The sequence below is a fragment of the Salmo salar genome, chromosome ssa06 (genome assembly GCF_905237065.1).
Source record: "Salmo salar chromosome ssa06, Ssal_v3.1, whole genome shotgun sequence".
Classification (NCBI taxonomy): domain Eukaryota; kingdom Metazoa; phylum Chordata; class Actinopteri; order Salmoniformes; family Salmonidae; genus Salmo; species Salmo salar.
In genome coordinates, this window is record NC_059447.1 from 59,352,645 (window position 1) to 59,375,730 (window position 23,086).

The 23,086-nt window shown below is 43.2% G+C and overlaps 1 protein-coding gene across 1 annotated transcript in view; it reads left to right on the forward strand.

Annotated features, from left to right (window-relative positions):
* The first annotated feature begins 1,016 nt into the window (after positions 1–1,016).
* LOC106607731 (heparan sulfate glucosamine 3-O-sulfotransferase 5) overlaps positions 1,017–23,086 on the forward strand; it is a 68,428-nt gene continuing 46,358 nt past the window's right edge. The window contains exon 1 of the mRNA XM_014205000.2: positions 1,017–1,593. The gene's annotated coding sequence lies outside the window, so the exon portion shown is untranslated. The remainder of the gene's footprint in view (positions 1,594–23,086) is intronic.

Sequence of the window (23,086 nt, forward strand, 5' to 3'; positions counted from 1 at the left end):
CGTGTGGTTAGTAAAAGTTGAAACGGCTAAATAATGCATGGTTCTTCTCTGCAATGAAAACGTAACACATTCTGCTTTCCAAAACAATTACGTAGCTTAGCTAACAAACTCTGGAGCAACAGCACCCACATCAGCTTTATTAGTCAAATTTTGGATCTGCAAAAAAAAAGTTGTTAACCAACTTTCTAGTACATATCCCATGGTTCCCCAGCAGCACAGTAAGAAACCAGCCATGTTGTCTTACGCTTGACAGATTCAATCTGCTCTGGGATGACTGAATAATTGAAAGTTCTAATGCAGGACCAGCTGGCAGCTGTGAGTGCCACAGAAACATCCAGACTATATATTCAAATAGCCTTTGTGCCCAAACTAGGCTAACTGAGGAGCCTGGCTATCAATATAATCCCGAGTTAGGAGGTTGATCTTGCACTAGTAAATGAATTGATGTGTGGCACTGTGCTGGTGTCAAAGTTATGCTGCCAATTTACGCAACCCTATCTTGTCATTTGAGCCCAAGTATTATTGACATTGGTCCCCCCCCCCCATCTTTCAATTAATCTTTATCGATTCTTGACTCCAGTGACAAATTAGTTAGGGCATTCTCAGCCTCTTATATGGGCTGTCAGCTAATTGCCCTATTATATAATGTCATTATAATGGCAAGCATGAAGCCCCTGGATAGTATTTAAAATATCAAGTGGTACAATTGGTTTTATGGAGATTCAATGACCTCTCCTTGTCAACACACACACACACACACACACACACATGCTGTCCCAGTTATCAATTATGGGAAGTTGCAAACGATTCCAAATAGTTAAAACCGAAATTCTACAAAGCTGGTGATTTTTATTTGAAAAGACCAAATCATTTTATTTTTATGGTGGGCTAATGTGATTGACATTTGGACACAGAGGCTACAGTAGCCTACTACACAAGAAACGTATGGCACTAGCTCCGACCATTACCTTTCTTGTCTGAGTTGAGCTGCATATCTTTTGCGCATCCACCTCTCTCCTCCAAGAAACGCCCAAACTCTCAAAATCAGTCGTCAGTCACAAGTCTGCTGCTACTGGTGGACGGCTGTGGTGGGCACTCCTACTGTATTTTGGAACTCAAAAGCTTGAACGCGCATATTCCAACTGCACAGTGCTTTTGTCAAGGTGCCCTGAAAGCAGAGGGTACGCACTTACCGATCTACAGTTTCCGCGGTACAGCGCTGAGATTCACCATTCCCCACAGAGGTCCACGAGATGTCACAACCTAATTCATTACATTAGTAGCAGATTACCCTACACCTGACTTATTGGCGCCGATATTTGTGTGCACGTGTGTTCCGTGTGGAACCATCAGGATGACTGTTTAGAATAGTTTGATCGCATTTCGAAACATAGGTTACCAGAAAATTTTCTCGACGAGTCGGTCCGGGACATCTCTTGCGGCAGTGCGTGTAGGTGCTTGAGACCGAGAAGCACCTGCTCTAGCCTGCAGGAGATTATGTGGGGGCGCTTTCTGACCTCTACTGCATTTTGTCGGTTCTTGTGCATTTCGCCGCTGAGAGGATAGCCGTGTCCCGTTGAGGATGCCTAACAGGTAGGTTTACAGTAACATTTTGTTGGTTAAAAAAAACCATTCTGCACGTGTCATTCATTCCACCTACTAGGCACAGCGCTGTGTTCTGACTAGGCTGTTTTCTACGGGCAGGTAGACTAACTACGGAACCAATGGCTGAATGGATATATTTTACGTTTCCATCCCAAAGTTTGGACAAGTCTCTAACTTAGTTAACATAATGTATGAAGGATTTTTTTTTTTTTTACATGGGTAAATAATAAGCCTTTGCATTTCCCTTCATATTTTCACCTGTCAGGACAGAGCTAAAATTGACCTGCTGGCGTAATTTTTTTGTTGGCCATGTTTTTTTTTTGTTGACAAGTTTTACATGCCAGTCTTTCCCTCATGTCAGTCTTTAAGTTCACAGTTATGTTCTGTATTGCAGTGTTTCCCAACTCCAGTACTCGAGTACCCCCAACAGTACACCTTTTTTTTGCTGTAACCCGGTCAAGCACACCTGATTCAACTTGTCAACTGATCATGAAGCCCTTGATGAGTTGAATGAGGTGTGTTTGTCCAGGGCTAGACTGAATGTGTGTACTGTTGGGGGTACTCGAGGAATGGAGTTGGGAAACACGGCTGTATTGGATAAATAGTATACTATATTTACATCTATAATAACCATGTAATAATAACCTACAGAAGTTCGAGGATGTTTCCACAAAGTTAAATTGTAACTTTGTCACCTGTTTATAGCACATTATGTATTCTGAACCTGTGTTTATGCTGTTATTTGCTGCAAATTGCTTTATGAATGCCTATAATGAATGCCTATAGCAGGTTTTACAGTATATTGTATTATGTAATATAGATGGAGGTCACTCAATGCATTACACAGGCAGCTCATAAAAAGTGTTGATGGTAAAACAAAAAACATTCGTTTTGACATACATTTTTGTTATAGCAAATCAAAATAGAATCTGATTTCTATGATGTGCAAATAGAGCTCTTAATGTCAGACATTTTCAGATCTTAAAACATATTTTTAATCTGGGCTCCTAGTGATTGGGTAGATGTTGCTCTAAGAGGGTCTTTGCTTTATGAACACAAGCGTTAGTGTCCTATAATGTATCCCTCACAGATGTAGGTAGTTGTAGTGCGCCCTAGTTTCTTGTCATATACTTCCTATGCCAATGAAATCCATGAGTTTAAAGTGATACCAAAATGTAAAGTACCAAATCATGCATAACATCAACACTTGGTTTGCGCCAAACTATTCTCTCTCTCTCTCTCTCTCTCTCTCTCTCTCTCTCTCTCTCTCTCTCTCTCTCTCTCTCTCTCTCTCTCTCTCTCTCTCTCTCTGTGTAAGCTCTTCTTTGTTCTGTGTGTTCGTCTCTGTGTCTTCTCGTCTCTGCGGTGATTTACTTTCATTACTGTCTACAGATGCTTTTTGCCGTGTAGATCAGCCTGTCACCATTACTCTGCGTTTACTTTCTAATAAGGCTTTTGCAATTAGTTAAGTCTCCAGCCTCATCTGTAAAAGTCAGTAGTTACAGATAAACCACACAGAACAATACCACGTTAGAATCTACACATTGCAGCGCCATGTTGTTGAATGCGCAACGTGGGTAAAAAGACAACTGAATAACTTCCCTAAGCCATCTGCCTCTGTGTGTTTTCCAGCTCAGTCCTGCACGTACAATGTGGGCACCACTAGTCTTCACTAGAGAGCTCGATATCCTACTCCTTTGGCACATCTTCAGAAAGACAGCAGAAACTTTAAATCAAGGACGGATCTCATAACACGAGTGTCTCTCTCCACTCTGCACTCCATCCACTCCCCCCCCCCACATAGGCAACAGTGCACCACAGGGATGAGTTAGGGGCTGCTGCGTTGTCAAAGGCCTAATTTGGGATAATAAACGCCATGATGGCCGACAGCAAGAGACAGCCAGGGCACCATATTGTTGCATTCATCTTAATGACTCCACTGGGTAGGGCTGCAGCAGGACTCCCAGGCAGGAGCTGAAAGCAGGCCAGTCTCCGTTGACCTTCTGGAAGAAAAAAAAATGGAGCATCCTACTACTGGCTGATGAAACAACGTGGCTGGCTGGAGGGCTTGCCAAGCACTGTAAAAATCTCAAGAAAGAAAGAGAGAGAGAAATGGAGAATAGCCTTTCACTCAGAGTTGACAGTGTCCTTTACAGTGATTCTCTCAATACCTCAAGCCAAAGCTATCTATATTACATTTGTTTAATTTGATGACTTTATTATTTCATTCCAAGTCATCTCATCTCTGTAGAACTGCTGCCTATGCTCTCTGACAAAATAACTATTAGGAGTTCTTCAAAGTAAATAAGGCATACTTTTAGGACTGCTGAATACTGACTAGCAATCACGTAGATCATGTATTTTCAGGTAGAGATACCTCACTAAGCAACAGCTGCTCTCTATATAACCTCACAATCGCTCATTCTCTTGTCTCTTCTGTAGCAGGCATAAAAGAAAGACTGGACAAGTAGATGTGCAATGGATTATGGCCATTGTAGTTAATTACCACATTTTATGCACTATACTATGTATAAATTTTGCCTGTTGGAAACTACAACTGCTTACTACATCACACAGTTCAGGCTGGATCTCATTTATGTAGAGAAACTGCAATATGCGCATTGAGCTCACAGGGAAAAAAAATGGAATTCAAATAATTGGGCCGCAGTTGGTCAACTAGTTGTTTTAAACTGAAAAATAACTGACATTTCTGTGAATTGTTCAGCGCTGATGTACACTGAGTGTACAAAACATTAGGAACACTGTGAGTTGCACTCCCTTTTGCCATCAGAACAGCCTTAATTCGACGGGGCATGGACCCTACAAGGTGTCGAAAGCTTTCTACAGGGATGGTGGCCCATGTTGACTCCAATGCCCACAGTTGTGTCAAGTTGGCTGGACGTCCTTTGGTTGGTGGACCATTCTTGATACACACAGGAAACTGTTTAGCGTGAAAAACCCAGCAGTGATGCAGTTCTTGACACACTCAAACTGGTGCGTCTGGCATGTACTACCATACCCTGTTCACTTCAATCTTTTGTCTTGCCCATTCTGCCTCTGAATGGCACATATACACAGTCCATGTCTCAATTGTCTCTAGGTTTAAAAATCCTTATTTAATCTGTCTCCTCCCCTTCATCTACACTGATTTGAAGTGGATTTAACAGGTGACATCATTAACGGATCATAGCTTTCACCTGGATTCACCTTGTCAGTCTGTCATGGAAAGGGTTCCTGATGTTTTGTACACTCAGTGTATATAGTTTCCAAGCAATATCTAACTTGACCTTGACTACTGACTCTCATTAAGTAAACAAATATAACAAACATACAGTAGTGGATATGTACCCCTATAAAGCACTGTGTCATCAATCCCGATCCTTAATAATCCGTGGTCAAATGCCAACTAGCAGCAATGCCCAATTTGAACAGACGTGTTTGCTGAACAACAATCGAGATGAATTGCTTGCTTGCGATGCAATTAGGGAGCGAGAGAGAGGGAAAGGGGGGGCTTTTTTTTATTGTATGCGATTGAAAGCTGCTGCGTATGGCGCGGGAATTTGTCACTCCTCTGTCCTGACACCCCATATCTAAGCCATCTTCCTGCGGCTAGGGAGTTATAGCTAAGGTGACTGTGATCATTATTCACAGACCGATCTGCTCTTCCCTTGCACTCTTGTTTCTCTTGGGTCTGATCAAGTGTGCTCTATTATACCTCCCTGTAATGATTTGCGGAGGTCTGGCTGTGTAACATCTGAAGGACAGCAGTGCGTTTTAGCGCCTTTGAAAACAATATCGCAATCCACATCCATTAGCCATACGGGTTTGATTCTCAGGATTCGTCTGGTGCAGTATAGACGCCCTTCCCAACGGTGTACCGCTGGAGACCTTATGTTTGATTACATTCGATTTTTGTACTTCTGATTTTCCTTTGCTTTTTTTTTCTAGCTGAGCTTCCCTTTTTAAATGTTCATTTCACATGTGAAATAAACATGATTTCATTACAAACACAAAATGCACACCATAGTATTGGTCATATGTTGTCGAGGAGCTTTTGCTTCAGGTTTTGGAAACAATTGCACGGTATCAGATATTGTATCTGTTTTCCTTTGTGTTCGGATTAAAAACAATGGAAGTTATAGCTCTCCCTCTGAGGTACTTGTGGTTTTAAAGCCGTTGAATGAAAATGCAGTATATTACCCCTAGCATGGATCCATATTTACTACCAGGGCTCTGTACTGTGTGTAATTGACTTTGGAATGCATAAATAATTACGCCGACTCGTCTCTGAGTGATGTCTAATCGCTTCCTCGCCATGTTCCTCCTCCCTGTTGCAAGCTCTCACAGCTCATTTGTTTTTCACTGCCTTACGCCTTATCGTTCCACTAGTCTCTGTTGTAGACTAAGCCATGATACTGCACCTCTAGCAGTGTTTCTGTAAAGAACAACAGATTTTCTCAGCTGAGGCATACAGTACACTGAGTGACGTTGAATAATGTGTGTACTGTTCTGTACTGTACACTCAGTGTAATGGAAGGTCCAATGCAGGTCAGTGTTTCCCCTAGGATTTCTTTCCAGCAGTGGTTGCAAAGTTAGTGTAGGGAGAGCTTTGGCTTGGAAGTGGGCGTGGCCGAACATTTTAGAGGGCCTTCTACTGGCCACACAATAGCTAAATTCCGACAATTATACATATTTTGCCATGGGGCGGAGACAACATTTGCCAGTTTTAAAGCATGCTTTAAAATTGCAAGGGCTCTAGACAAAAATGTTCCACTTGTGGCGCTGGTGCAACCAACTTTTTTTCAGTTGATGGCACCAGCACATGATTAGGTCGCTCCATTTTTTTCTCTGCGGCACGGCGTTAATAACCTGACCTGTGTTCTATAATGTAGCTGCATTCCATACAGAGCCAGGATGATAATGACTAGCAATCGTTTAAATTAGCATGCCCTTGCAGGGCTTGACATTCAGGTAAATTTGCCAGTGGCACATCGGTCCCACAAATGCTCCAGATACTCAACTAGTCTAAAGAAGGCCAGTTTTATTGCTTCTTTAATCAGAACAACAGTTTCCAGCTGTGCTAACATAATTGCAAAAGGGTTATCTAATGATCAATTAGCCATTTAAAATGATAAAATTTGATTATCTTACACAACGTGCCATTGGAACACAGGAGTGATGGTTGCTGATAATGGGCCTCTGTACGCCTATGTAGATATTCCATAAAAAAATCAGCCGTTTCCAACTACAATAGTCATTTACAACATTAACAACGTCTACACTGTATTTCTGATCAATTTGATCTTATTTCAATGGCCAAAAAAGGGATAGCTAGTGTATCCCTCTTTCGACTCCTATTGGATGTACATAGATAATGTATTTTCACGTATTGCATCTGCATGCTTTATGACTTCTCGCTGTTGGACAATACATTTGTACTCGGTCTTGTCTCGGACAGTGAGGACTCGTAATTTCCTCCCTAGAGCAGCAGAGTAAAAAACTCTGAACTATCAGCTTCCATTTGGTCAGCGCATGAAACGGCTTCGCCAGGCCAAATATATACACTCCTTTCTTGAAACATTAATATCTTAACAGCCTTAACAGTCAGTTATAGACATGTTTGCGTGGTGGCGAACCTATAGGACCTCAGTGTGTGGCAGGTTGGTGATTCTGAAAGGACTGCAACCGTAATACCAGCGCAATCATGTAGGAGAGTGCACTTTTAGTAAAACACAAAGAGCCAGTGGTGTAGTGGAGAGTATACGCAGGTCTAAACTGTATGCCCACTTTTTTTTCTTCAGTGGATATTGCGTATATTCACTTCTTAATCCCTACTAATGCATATCAAAGTAGTGTAGTGGAGGTATACGACATCAATTATGTAGTACAATAGAGAAATGATGCACAAAGTAGGCTACACAATCGCAAAGCACGTGAAATATACACGCCTAGTTTCAGCGGAATATCATCTGTAGGCAGCAAGAGTGTTCAGCTCTCAACTGGTTTTGGCATGGAGCATTTAGCTGGTAGGGTAGGAAAGACCTTTCAATTTATTCTAACTATGGCAACAATGGGTATTTAAACCAGGCATTGAAAAAGTTTAATCCGAAGTGTTGGTGAGTAGACGATTTGTTATGTGCAACTGTGATCATGTGCTGTTTGCATCAGGGGCGTAGACATGGGTGGGCCTGGATGGACACAGGCCCACCCAGTGGAGAGCCACTATTACTTCCCATTGCAAAAAAACATTTCACGTTTAGCACACAAAGTAAACGGTGACCTAAAGTTTAAACTGGAACTGATAGCATTTGAACTACTTTGTAGATATGAAACAGACAATCATAATACCACTCCAAAATATCACATTTCCAGTTTATGCTATAAAACCAACTTCATAAGAGGTTTTAAAAATAGGTTCTATTTGACTCGAAGTTCTATGACGTAAACTTTCTTGGTAGTCCCAAAAAATATTGCGATCAGGTTGTAGATCACAGCTGGCCAGGTACACTGTTTGCTGCCTCCATTCAGGATGCACTGTTTCAGTTTCAATGACTCAGTATTCTGGACAAAACAGACTGAATGTAAATCAAATCAAATCAAATGGTATTGGTCGCATACACATATTTAGCAGATGTAATTGCAGGTGTAGCAAAATGCACGGGTTCCTAGCAACAACAGTGCAGTAATATCTAACAATGCACACAAATCTAAAAGTAAAAGAATGGAATTAAGAAATATATAAATATTAGGATGAGCAATGTCGGTGTGTGTGTGTGTGTGTGGGGGGGGGATGTATAAACATTATGGACAGTATGTGGATACAATACTTAGTATAATTCTGCGCAATGTACTGAGAACCTAGCTAGCTATATGGACTGGGACAGTATATTTGGAGAGAGCCACTATTCTGTGAAACAGTATGTTACAGTCCCTGATGTCTCTCTGGAAGGAGATCCTCGCCCTGAGCTCATCTACTTTATTGTCCAGGGACTGATCATTAGCGAGTAATATACTCAGAAGCGGTGGATGGAGTGCAAGGTTCCTGAGTCAGAAGTCCTCTCCGAATACCTCTTCTCCGCCGGCGGCGTCTTGGACAGCCTCTGGGATAAGTTCAATTGCCTTGGGGGGTACTAATAAAGGATCCAATTCTGGAAAGTTGTATTTCTGGTCGGAATGCTGGTGATTTACTGCCACTCTGATATATTCCAGCTGTATGTAATAACACTAAAAACTTTCAGGACAAATAATGTAAAAAAATAAAATGCTGAAAAGTTGCTAAGGAGCTAGAAGCAGAGATGCCATGTTTATCGGCTGGGAATATCAATACAATCAAATTAGCAAGGGCAATGATCACAAGTCAGTCATAACATGGCTAATAGGCTAGTGTATCTATTTATGCAGCAAGCTAAAAACACGAAGCCTAACGTTAGCTAGCTAGCTAGCTGCTAGGAGGCTGTCAAGTCATGCCATTGGAGGAGTGGGTGTGTGACATATCGCTTTTTCGGTGGCTATACACAGCTAGAGATGCAGGTGTCATTTGGTTAGCTAGCAAAAACTTAAACGACTGTTTTCAAGTTAGCATATCTCTTGCGTTTCCAAATTCACTCCGGCTATCTACTCCGATTTCAGGCTACAGTTCCTCATCGTTTATCAGTGCAATTTTGATGGCCAACTAGCTGAAAAAGTTTGTTCCTTCATTAGATTTGAGCTTATCTTGCTCTGACTAGCATTAGTTGTTGATCGTGTTGTTGTTGTGCATAACTGAGGGAGAGAGAGCCTACCCTTTCATGGTTGTTTAATCAATAGGACTGTAAAGTCCCCAAATGTAAGAGGACTCTAGTGGTGTTACATATTTGCAGAAATCCATTCAGGTGTATTTTGTGGCTTTTGGCGAATGTGTTCTAATGATCTAAAGTCGCTCTGTTGCAACTGCTTGTAAACACACAGTCCAGTTCAAAGTGAATGTGGCAAATGGCTTGTTTGCACAAAGGCCGACTGTAGCTCTGATTGGTTATAGTGCACCGGTCTGTGTAGACTCCGGTCCTGGACAAGACAGATATTTTTGTTGTGTTTTATTTACTGCAGTATCTATTAATTTTCCAAGAGCATGGCCCCTTTTACAAATGCCTTAGTATACGTAATTCACAAACATTCTAAGAATTTATGAAAATGTGAAAATGACCATATCTATGTAGTCGCTTCTCAGAAAATGTTTTTAAAAGTATCATATTCTTCCTGGGGGTGTGTATGAACATATTTTCATATGATTTCATGTTGCTAAAGTGCTGTCAGTTCCACTTGAAATGCAACAATGTTTCACACATATGGTGCATTCAGAAAGTATTCAGACCCCTTGACTTTTTCCACATTATTTTACGTTACAGCCTTGATTGAATTGCGCCTGAGCTCAATTTCGACTTTCATAGGAAAGGGTCTGAATACTTATGTAAAATTTCTAAAAACCTGTTTTCAGCGGCAGGGACTGGGAGACTAGTCAGGATCGAGGGAAAGATGACCGGCGCAAAATACAGAGCGATCCTTGATGAAAACCTGCTCCAGAGTGCTCAGGACCTCAGACTGGAGCGAAGGTTCACCTTCCAACAGGACAACGACCCTAAGCACACAGCCAAGACAACGTAGGAGTGGCTTCAGGACAAGTACCTGAATGTCCTTGAGTGGCCCAGCCAGAGCCCGTACTTGAACCCGATTGAACATCTCTGGAGAGACCTGAAAATAGCTATGCAGCGACACTCCTAATACAACCTGACAGAACTTGAGCGGATCTTCAGAGAAGAATGGGAGAAACTCCCCAAATACAGTTGTGCCAAGCTTGTAGCGTCATACCCAAGAAGACTCAAGGCTGTAATTGCTGCCAGAGGTGCTTCAACAAAGTACTTAGTAAAGGGTCTGAATACTTATGTAAAAGTGATATTTCAGTTTTTTTTAATAAAATGTATTTAACTAAGTTAAGAACAAATTCTTATTTACAATGACGGCCTACCCCGGCCCAACCCTAACCCGGACGACGCTGGGCCAAATGTGCGCCGCCCTATGAGACTCCCAATCACGGCCGGTTGTAATACAGCTTGGATGGAACCAGGGTCTGTAGTGACGCCTCTAGCACTGAGATGCAGTGCCTTAGACCGCCGCACCACTCAGCATTAGTTTTAAATAAAAGTTGAATTAAAAGTTTAGATCTAGCAAAAAAACTGTTGTGCATTGAAAATATATTTAAAGCCCTCCGTCCCCCTTCCAAGCCTCGTGCTGTCTCATGCTTTGTGAATTAACTGATAAACATCAAGTTCTACCTTCCACTGCGGCTGAGTCCAGGGTATCAAGTCTCCAGCCTGACCTCTCTGTTGACAAAAATGATGAGAGCAGCGTCTGTTTGTTGTCTGACTGCAGAGCAGACATTCATTACTTCACAGAGACAGACAGGGGGTGTGATGGGTTTTTCCCCCTCTGTGGCGTGTCGAGTTACATCCGGGTTCAGCAGTTTCTATATTTTTTTTTTTTGCGTTACTGCGTCTCTGCCGAAGCTTGACCATAAAAAAAGATAAAGGTTTATTGATGTGGTTGGAAATGATGCCATAGCACAAAAGTTGATTTACTTAAGTCGTTCTGACCAGAATTAGGGTAGACTAATGGCAGGCATAACGAAATGACAGTCGGGTTCATCAATTTCACAGAAAGCACTTTCCCCATCATGGTCACCGGGAATGAGGGCCGGGAAAAGGCTGAGAGAAGGGACCACATTTCTCTTCTTCAACTCTGCTGTTTAATGCTTGTCAAATAATGCAGGCGAAGGTAAACCTAATGGAATACTGAAGGATTTCACCATCAACATATAAGAACTAATGTTACCTTACAAGTGGCATCAAGAACAATACCAGCAAGTCATATGTCTGGTTTAGTGTTTATTATATGAACTTGAGAGTATTTTTCTTGATTCACGCTACTGAAACAACATCCTATTCTTGGCAAAGATGACTTGATAGTTTTAAGGACGTCTGTCGTTTTTTTAAATGTTTATGTAGTGACAGAGTACACACGTAACTTGGGCCACACAGTCAGACAGCGGAATGCAACACAAAGTGATAGAAAAGCGTGACTAATTTTGAGTTGCTATCCACCGCTATCATTTAGTGGTTGCATCTCCCTATAACATTTCTGTCTCTGGCAGGGCCTTAGCAACCACTGGCAACCACTGTCTCTGGCAGGGCCTTGGCAACCACTGGCAACCACTGTCTCTGGCAGGGCCTTCGCAACCACTGTCTCTGGCAGGGCCTTGGCAACCACTGGCAACCACTGTCTCTGGCAGGGCCTTCGCAACCACTGTCTCTGGCAGGGCTATGCATCCCCTGCATGGCTGTGGATGGTGTGCTGCAAGATTTACTGCACTGTACCATTTTAAAGATTCAAAATCTTTAGCACCCAGGGACAGAAACAATAAGCATGAATTACTTAGCAGTGTTGGCAGAGCATAGTGTGTACCGTGGACCTTGTGTCTTTACCACTGCGTTCTGTCGGCTTAGCCAGGATTGCTGAGGCTATTTCTTGTGAAAAGATCAGCTTTGACAATTTTCTGTTGAGTGCTTTCGGAGGCAGTCATACAGCGGCATTGGCTTCAAGCTCAAGTATGTTGAGTTTAATATTGCTGTTCTACAGCAGGAAATTACCCACGATGGCATAGATGGATCCAGGCAAATGAAAAGGGAGGAGTTGACAACTTTATTAAAATCAAAAAGTATTGAGATACACAGCCAGTCAGATTCAAGTTTCTTGGGGGAGCAGTGTACTACAAATCTGCTCTGATTCAACCCTGAGTTAGCATCCACAGACTAAATCATCAAGGAATCTGCCTAGCTTATTGATCCATCTGGGAGACACTACTAGTGGCAGCCAGGAGAGGTCAACCTAAAACACGGAGAGACAGGGAGAGGGGCTTTGAGTGCTGGGTGTCAGTCAGTCTAGTGTGGCCTGGCTGAGCCACGGCGAGTGACAGTGATGAGGAGTAATCTGAATTGGTCCCCTGACAGAGAAAAACACCCAGCAGCTGGACCTTCTCTTTCTCCAGTCTCTCTCCAGTCTCTCTCCAGTCTCTCCCCAATGTGAGTTATAGGCGGCAGTTATCTGATGGAGCACTTAGTTGCTGGTGGAGCCTTGTTTTCAAGTATTCTTTTCACTTACGTTGTATCGATCCCTGTTGCCAAAGTGTTAATGATGAGTCATACTATTAAATGTTATGACCCACACCGTATTCAATTACCCCCCTTTCTGATAGAGATGGGCCCTTGTAATTAAGGTCTAAACAGATGCACTTAGAAAAGAAGAACAGCAGGCAACACAAAATTACCCAGATAGCCTTCACGCTGATACCAGAAGAGAATAAATTATGCAGCAGAGCAGATCTAAGGCGGTGTAAGTTTATAGTTCTATTTTTTTTATCGGTTTCTCTCACTAAAAGAGACTAATGCTTTGGTGAAACTAGTGAAATAAAATACCGGTGTGAAACCGACAAGATAATCATTTACGGGATTTAATGAGAGGAGTACATACTTTAAAAATGTATACAGCGTGGCATTTGCTCAGTTGGCTTTAGGTTGTGTAGGGAATGTGCAGTCACAGGGGTATATGTAATGCCCAGGGCCTCCGGTCAGACGAAGGGTTTTATTTACATGAATAATTGAATGTAACAAGGCGGTGTGGGACACAGTTGTGTAAATGCAAAGTGCTGCTGTTATGAGCTTATCATCACTAGAGACACAGTGAAAAGATTGTACAGGAGTTAGTTAGTTAGTATCTTTTGACTATATGTTTTTATGTAAATGTAAAGAGTGTTCCAGTTCTATGTTGAATTCTAATGAGCTGCCTATGGAGGAATAAGACGATGAAGGCGATGGGATATTCTGTTCAGTGGGCTGGCCACTACGTCTAGATGTGTTGGGTCAAGCTGGAGGCTGGGTTACTTTCATCTAATAATTCACAGGACCAGAGTCAACCAAGGGTGATTTTAGATCGAAATTGGCGCATTTGGATATCTCTAGGGTAGTCTAACTTCTCACAGGAAAGAGTTGGAACACCCAGCTACACACTTAAATGATGTTTCTGAGAAATGTATCATCTGTTGACCCAGGGCTGCTTCATCTGAAGATGTTTTTCTAATTGCATAGGAACAGCCATCCTTTAAACCATGACAACATCTTCATGTTTGATCTGCGGTGTTTAAGTGGATCAACTATCGTAAGTGGGATTGATTTTGTATTTCGTTTGCAGGCAGCCTCACGAACAAAAGGACCTAGTCCACGTGGTTTGGGAATATTCTTCTGCTAGCGCCTCTGAAATGGATTCATTTGATAGCCAGTTTGCTCTCTGACTCTCTGAGTGAGGGCAGGCTTCTCTCCGCATAAGTGTATTAGATTCTCAGGACAGTCTTGTCTGATTGAGCATTCAGTTCACCCTGTAGCAGCCCGAGGGGCATTAATAAGAATTGTATCAGAGGCCATGAAGGCTGTGAAACTGGAAAGTTTCTGCTGTCAAAAGAGCAAAATCCCATGAATATTCTATTGGTCTCATGTAGCAGAGCGATGGGTGCTACAGCATTCCTTTAGTCATAAATTAGCCCACGGGGCAGGGCACATAGAGTGACAGTCAGAGCTAGCATCCACGTCACAGCCCTAAAACACTCAGTCAGAACATCGGCATTGGCTTTGGTTTGACGGACCTGACTCCAGTGCTACCGTGCCACCAGTATAAGAGAATTATGCTGTTGAGGAAGCTGTTTTTGAATATACTATTGAATCTATTGCATGTATTTGAATAAGATATACAACATTAGACTAATGCAGTAGACTGCGGGCCTGTCTGAAGCCCGGCAGGTGAATGAGGTGCTCTTAGATCAGATAACTCCAAGTCTTACTGGCGTCTCATTAACTATGTTAAAACAATGCCTTTGGGAGAGTCGTGGTTTAAAATGGATAAAACCAGGATCCTGGATTTTAGTGATGTTTACAGTTCTGCGTGACAGAAAAAAAAAGAAAGTAATGTCTAGTGTCTCAGGCATAATCTCTTCAAAACCCGAAAAATAAACGCTGCAGCAAACACTATTACTAGCGAAAAGATCATAACCTTTGAGCAGAACTTTCAGGGACCTTGACTTAAAGTACTCTGACGCTATGTTGGCTTTTCGAAAAGTCATCCTGAAGGCAAAAACTCTTGTTACTTTTGCTCAAACTCAAACTACTTTTTTCTCACTCGGACAATTTGTGTCCGAACCCTCTCCAGGCCTGGATATAGACTGATGTCAGAAAGTGCAGTGCCCTCGCTGGACAAGAACAGACTCACTTAATGTATTTCACTGTAAGATCGCACATTTACAAATGCTCCCCTTTTTCTCTACGTTTTGGAGCACGTGCTGAAGTATTAATGTGCAAGGTCGTCTCGTGGTTATTTTCATAATCTAATAAAGTGGAAACGAGCACTCTCAATGGCAGTGTTCAATTCCGGAATATTACAGTGTAAAACCAGCTGAAACTGTTCCAGTGCACCTCTTGTACACCTCTGCTCTCTCAGACGCACACACAATGCATCATGACTTTTTTTTAGGATAGAATGAGGTGGGAGTTGGGCTTGGTACAAGTCACGGTACAGTACATCCTCAGGGATGTAACCTACATCTTTGTTTTTATCCTCTCTGAGCTGCATCGAACAGCTTCTTCTTACCGTTGCCTAGGGTGTTATGCAAACATCTCCGAGTTTTCCCCGTCATTTTTGTTTTGGCATTTATACGTTTACACGTTGTGAGCATGTTTCCATGCGTATTTTAGAGGAACTCAAAATGGGCATATATCGCTCACGTAGTCCTCTCCTGGGTGCCACTGAATGGTTGTACCTGGTCTCTCTCTCTCTCTCTCTCTCTCAAATGGCTTTTTCCTGCGATGTGTAAAATCTCACAGGGCTCAATTATAAGTGTTGAAGGAAACAGAGGGACTGGTGTTTTCAGTCTTCAAATCTGTTCTGCTGAGTTCCTGCTTTCTCTGTTTACTTCACTGCACGAGCCAACCCTTTTGCCCTTTCAGCAGCATACTATTGTGTTTTTATTCCCAAGAATTATATATCATCACATTTGCTGGGTTTTCTTTTAAATCTACAGTGCTAATTATTATTTCCCGTCATAAGCAGAAATCTGACCTAATGCTAATGCGCCAAAACACATGAATGTAACAGCGAGCACAGCGCTGCAACTAAATAGTACAGAAAAGTCCACATTCAAGCATAACACTGTTTTAATTGCTCCACAGCTTACCCGTATACTCCACAGCTTACACATATTGTTCGTCTTAACACAATGCATGCACATAGATATCTATTATTCATTCTGCCATGTTTCTCTCTGTGTTTTGGGGTTGGGGGGGGGGGGCAGCAGAACGAAAAGCCTGTAGAATAACAGTTTGCGTTGAGCACCGGAGCTGATGACCTCAGGGTCAGCAAATGCATTGACAGATCATAGGTGCCCTCCGTCTCCGACACCCACTCCCGTTGAGCAGCGGACAGCCGAGCATCTTCCATGATTAGGTGCAGCCTCTGCGTCGCGAGCACATTGAAGATGAGGAGGGGGGTTTGGGGGGGCGAGGCCATCCATTCTGGAGCTCCAGCTACTGACTGGATCAGTAGATCTAGTAAATAGATGAGTGTCCTGACCTACAGCAATGTCCTGCATACACGACTGACCTGGCACATCGGTCTCTGAAGTAACGCTATACTTTTACATTGATATTAATGTGCTCCCACTGTATGCGTGCATATACATGCAGCAGGACATGTAGATATACTACTTCCCCTGTAAGCAGTCTCAATCCCCTTACTCAGCTGTCGTATGACTGTACTGATAGGAAAGCTAATCCACTGGTAACTCTGGGGATTGAATTTCTGGGACCTACGCGCTCTCAGTTACCGTGTAATACCAGTTGTAATGGGAGGGAGTATAATCTGTCACTACACAGCATAACGTCTGGCTTCCGATATACCTTGTTGCCTCTTACTGGGTTGGACAGGGAATTATCTGTCCCTCTCCAATGGAGCGATCAGAGACTTTTGAATGATTTTTTAAATGCAAATCTGAACTGTTGAGTAATATCGGTAGTAATTTCGGTAACAGCGAGTAGACGCACTGATATATCCTCTGGCTATTTGTCCAGAGGCAGGTAAAGCTCTTCTCTAAAGATTAGAGACATATATTTAGCTTGTGATCCATGATGGTGAATATGTGGCCCGTGCAAACACACAGTCCCAGAGGTCTGATCATTTCCCACTCGACTGATCCTGCCTTTTACGGGGCTCACACTTTCACGCGCCACATAATGAGCCCGCCTGTGACATCATTAACTCTCGCAGCGCGCCCTTTAGGCTACCTATCGGGGGTTTTCAACTTTGCTGCATCGTCTACACACATTCATTACATCCTCTTCAAGCAATATGTATCGGTTTCATCAGCAGCTATAAAATAATTATTAAAAGGGCATAGCCTTAAATACTATTGAATACATGTATTTACATTACAGTATTAGACCATTGCCAGTTCAGTCAGTGGCATGGATGGAGGGATGGGTGAACAGACCTCCCTCCTGGACTGTGTAGGGCAGGCTGCAGTATCCTCCAGGATCTATGGCTGAGTGAAGAAGTCTTTAGGGCTGCTGTCCATGGTGCTGATTCAGCCCAAGGAGAGGAGCAGGGAAAGCAATCACTCCAGAACTCAGACTCAACTATAAACATTTCTACTTGTGGAGATAGTTATTTGCTTTAAGTCCAAATAAGTCAGTTTATGTATGAGGGGAACAGAGCTATGAGTTACTCAATTATGTCCTGTATTGACATTGAGATCCATGTCGGATATCAGGTGTTCTTCTACTACGCCAAATGTTTCCCTGAGCAGCTCCCAAGTCGTTCATTCGTAGTGCTGCTCGCCGACGCAAATAGATTGAGTTATTTTCGAAGGACTGCCGTTTGTGTCAGAAAAACGCTGCATCACACTATTTGTTCAGCAGAATGAAATCCACCAGAGACGTGGCTCTGGTGTCAAAATGGATTTGCTGCTCCGTGATTTGTGGGATCGGTAGCAGCCTCTTAACACAATTTCACGGAACAGGAGATTATTGATAACAAGCCATGAGTATAATGGCCGGCTGCTGCGAGCGTGGTCAGTGAGGAGGGAAGTGTCATGCATTGGGAAGATTGATGCAGGCCACGCTGTGGGAGGTGAAACGCATTTCCAGAGCCGTGACCAGGAAGCCATGGCCAAGGTAAAACTCTACATGTACGTATTGTCTATATGATATATCCTGTCAGGCAGTTCCGCACTATGCGCCCAATGCAAGGAGAGAAAGTTGTAAATAAACACGTTGATATGAGATATGCGTCATACAGTCATGTCTAGACATGATAAAGCCGTGAAAAGTATACGTGATGTTGTTGTACAGTATCTGCAACTCAAAGCAAATGGATGACTATCAACAGTCGGGTTATGAGGCAAAGTTTATATGAGCTCTGTTATCATTGGAATGCATTTTTATACCTCGCTGTAAATAAACCAATGGCAACAGTGGCCATGGTTAGATGAGCTGCCGTAAAAACCGCAGAATCCTATTAAATTTTTTATAAAAGCAGCCATGTTTTATGAAGCCAACTCCACTCAATATTCAAGGTTCATAGCTTGGCATTGGGACTTGGGAGGGAGCAGCTGTCAGGCTCTTATTACAAAGGCTGTTGCACTGTACAATAACAATCCATATATCTCAGAGACCTCCACATTGGAGTCTACGCCTTGTGTATCCCATCTCACCGAAAACAGGTTTTCCTTTTGATGTCACTTGTTCCCATCAACAACCTCTCCTGTGATATCAGAAGAGCTAGATCCTTCTGTTGAGCTTTGATTGGATACTGTGTGGTGCCCTGCCTCAGAGACGACGTTCACCTTCCAGACAACACAATAACAACTGTAACAGAGCTGTCCACGCTTCTAGCACTTCTAACCCACCTGAGCTTTCATTTTCTGCGTGCTGGGTTCCTTAGCTAGTGATGCATCAGAGCACACAGCGTGCACAAAAAGGCCTAGCTACTTCATGGGAGTAGCTGTTGCCTTGACTCTGACGTTACGTTTGGCTGAGTGTGTGATTTGATGTACTCCGTGGTCCCAGCTGATGCACTCTTCATTATTTGTCAACACAGCAGAGCATGACTTATTAATGACTTCTTCACGGTTTATTAAGCTCACCGTCAAAACACTTCATTGGGGACTTTTTGGGTGAAAAGTTCTACTCCTCTCGTCCCACTGATTTACAAAACTCTTTCCAGCTGAAGGATCTAGAAACCAACTCTCGACGGGGTCCCTCCTTGAAAACAGTCGTGTTTGCTTTACTCACAACACCTGAGTCACTGACTCAACCCTGTGTAACCGAAACGATAATTCGGTGAGCTTGATCATCACATAAGAGGGAATGACTTTTTATGTGCAGTTTGCGTGCTGCATCTTGAGGCATATTGTCCATGTTATTGCAGAGCTGTGTTTGCTGTATCAATCAGGCTTGGTTATGGTCACCCATCGCCATTCATCCTTTGGCCTGTAGATGTCCATTTGCAGGGCCTCCCAGTAGATGATTTAAGCAATCTACAGTTATCACCGCCTCAACAGTGACTGGCGGCCATGCCAAATGGGCCCACAGCCTGCCAGAAGAAGTGCAGTGTGGCTCCCCTTCCCTGCCACCTCATAACAGGAGGCTTCCATTAAGAGGGCCTTCTTATTTTAGGCATGGCTCCCCTCCTCTGCCCTCTCTATCCCCTCCAGTCTCTCCTGTAGGGGGGTTGTCAGCTTTATGGATGTTACTTGCTCTTGGAGCACATTGCAGCCAGAGCTGGCCCCTGGATGTCATCTGGAGGTGTGAGACTATAGCTTTACTTAAGAGGAGGCTCTCTCTCTCTCTCTTTCTCTCTAACGCCCTCTGCCCTCTGCACTGAGGTCTGACAGACAGATGTTCTTTTCCTGAACCTGTTTACTTGTTGGGCTCAGAGCCAATGAAGCCAAGTTTAGCACTTGCTGGTTACTTTGCCTGTGGCAATGTCTAGACCAGCTCCCTCCTCCTCCAACACATTCACCAGTCTGCTTCCTCTGCTCATTAAGCTTGTCTGGTGTTCATAAAAAAAAAAACAGAATGTGTTTAAAGAGAGTTGGCAGGCATAGTTCTCCCGTTCAGAGTGACTCACTGTAAAACAAAGTTAGATGTTAAGTCTGTGATCAGATGGATATGTGGAATTATCATGGGTCTAGTTACACAATGACAACCCAGAAGCTTTTCTGCCGTTTTTTTTGTTGTTGCACTCAGAGACAAATGAGATAATCTCATCAATTGAGAATGACATCATGTTGCTACATCTCAGCTCAAGTGATCAAAGAAGAGAGAAAACAAGCTAATTGGATCTCGTCAGGGAAATCAGGTATGACAGATACTGTGTGGAATGTAGTTCAAAACATGGAAAATACTGTCTGGATGTATAGAGCTGGGTTTGTATCACTCAAACAGGCAAAAGAATGTGGGAAAATACAGACAGTGCTGTATATCAAAGTCTGGGAAATAAATATGCAAAATACTGATGTTTAGGGCACTTCATGAAGTGTTTTAGTAAAGCGATGTTACTTACAGGGAAATAAATGTGGGCTTTGTGACATGCCAGTGACTCTGGTGCACTAGATCTGGAATGGGCAACTTTGTTGGGGGTGGGGGCCACAAAAAAAATCTTAACTCATCATGAGGGGCAGGAGTGGTTCCCAGGTCTGTGTACCCACATCCATACCCACACATGCAGTCAGAGCCCTAGCCTCTTTGGGGGCCCTAACCTCTCCCTCAACCAACCGCCTTTAGAGTTCTGCCACTGGTCTCTCGCCGAACTGCAGGGAACAGAATCTGTGACAGAGAACATCTGATAGACTGTCACTTCAACTGGGTCACAGAGGTGAGGTGCTATGACTAAACCCCAGCAGCAGTTTTAGAGTTTATTTCCTGCAATTCTACACATTTTACCACGGGACGCAGAGAAGATTTATCAATTTGATGCACTAGATGATCAGTGGTTAGGCTAGCTTTAACTTCATTAAATAGCACTTTATGTTGCCACTTTCTGTAGACTGGAGGAGCAAACCAAAAAGGAGCCTATCATTAGGCCCGGCTTACTGCTGAGTCATAATGAGTCTAAAATGTGTGAGAAACGGAACATCCAGTGGCGGTGGACGATGCATCCCAAATGGCCAACAAGCTCTCACAGTCTCACCGCAGAATTAGATGTTCATCCACGTTCTCCAAACGTCAAATTGGAAGTTGCTCTAAACGTTTTTGTTGCTACTGCTGCTCTGTATTGTTCCGTTTCTCCAAACATCACAGTACAAAGTTACGGGTTAAGTTGAGCCAGTCATTCCGAATGGTTAAGAGTTAAGCTTTGGGATGGGGTTAAAAAAGACAGGGTTCACAACTGGGATCGAACACACAACCTTCTGATCCAGAGTCATGGGGCTACATCCATCCATCACCCCAGTCCACAGCACCCTAGCCTACTTGATGGTAATAGCGCTCACTGTTGCCCCTAGTGGCCTGTTTTGAAGGCACTTCCCGACGTCGTCAGGACATCAATCTTCAACGACCTGGTGGAAATGGCACCCTACTCCTTATATAGTCCTCTACTTTTGACCAGAGCTGTATGGGTCCCGGTGGAAAGTAGTGCTCTATTCAGGGGATAGGGCGCCATTTGGGACACACACGGAGTCTCCCTCCCAGCCTCCTTTCCTCTACTGTCAGGGTGGTGACTGGCACATGCAGTCTGCCTGTCACTGTGAGCTGGGTAATTACGTGGTCAGTGAAAACTCTCTTATCTCTAATGAACACTTGCAGCTAGCGTTTTAAAAGCTTTCTCATCTGCCGTGGGGAAGAAGAAGAAGAAAAAGAGATGCTGCTACTCACTTACCGTCAAGCTTCCTGTGTGCCCTCATTCTTGTATCTTCTCTGAGGCTGCACCATCCCCGTTGTGGGTAAACATCTGATTTTATGCCGTTGGGTTGTGACTTCAAGTGGTGCATAACATTTAGATGATATGGGAGCCACAGTACTGCTGACTACTGATGGCTTTGCTCTTTGCTGTAAATAAATAGGGAATCTATTTACCAATAGCCCAAAATGACTACACAAGACATATACAGCAATATAGGAGCAGCTATGCAGTGAGATTCACAGTGCTGGTTGATCCATAGCAGTTTCCCTAATGAATGTATTTTGTGCACTGACACAGATTACTGACTGAATCACACAATGAGTGGGAGATCTCCCAGATCAGCTCTATCTAGGAGTAATTAACACGTAGACACTGAGGACTTGGCCTGACAATTTTATCAGTCACATCTCACACGTTTTATTGATTCAAACTCTCCAGTGTTTTCCATTTCAACTGCATAAGTGCTGACATTTAGATGTTTTAAAAAAAAAAAAATCTTAAAACACATACCTGCTTTTAGTTTTACCAGCAAACTGAATACTTTAACATAATCGACAAACAAACACGGAAGGCAGAATAGCATTTGCACAATTTGACTTTGATTGGCCACTTCTATGTCAGAGAAATTCCTTGAGCTCAGATCATTAGCATAAATCACTCACAAAGCCTGATGCAGCACAAATAAAAGGGAAAAGGAAGGATGAAAATGGAATGATTATGGGTTTCTCAGAGTGAGGCTATCTCTGCTAGACAGACTGCCGGGTGTGAGTGCTGCAATCACAGATGTGTTGCTGCCAGCCAACTGAAGAACGAGTGGAGAATGGTCGAAGGAAAGAGAGAGAGAGAGAGCGAGTTGGTCACTCTGGGGTTTACACAGTGAACATGGTAGTCAGACTGTCAAAGCGGGGCGTGGCAGCTCTCACGGCCCTGCCGCTGTCGTTGTGACAGTACCAGTGACAAGGCTGCAGCTGTAGTGTGATTTGATTGAGCCTACGCCACGTGGAAACGATCAATGCTATCGCACGTTACCGGTCCTGCTCTGAGAACACATCACCCACATCAGATGGGCTGCCACACGCTATACAACAGTCCCTCTCGGAGACAGACCCCCCGGTTGTACTGTCTTTGGTTTCCGATGTCCTGTCTATGGTATCTATCACAATGGATTTAAGGTATGTCAGTGGATTTAACCCCATTGACTAGTGCTGTGATGCCATTGAAGATCCAGCCCCGATTTGGGTTTACTACTGCCAAGTTTATAGTTTATTATATACCCAGTAAAATAAAACTGGTAAAGTATTTCCTGTTGCCATGAATATCTCTCATGAAGTACAGCATGCCACTGGAGGTAGACCAACCCAAGCGGAAGTTCAAAGCCACTTAAGTCTTTATGATTCACAGCAGGTAATTGGCTGTCCTTATGGGTCTGTACGCTGGCCACATAAAGAACTGC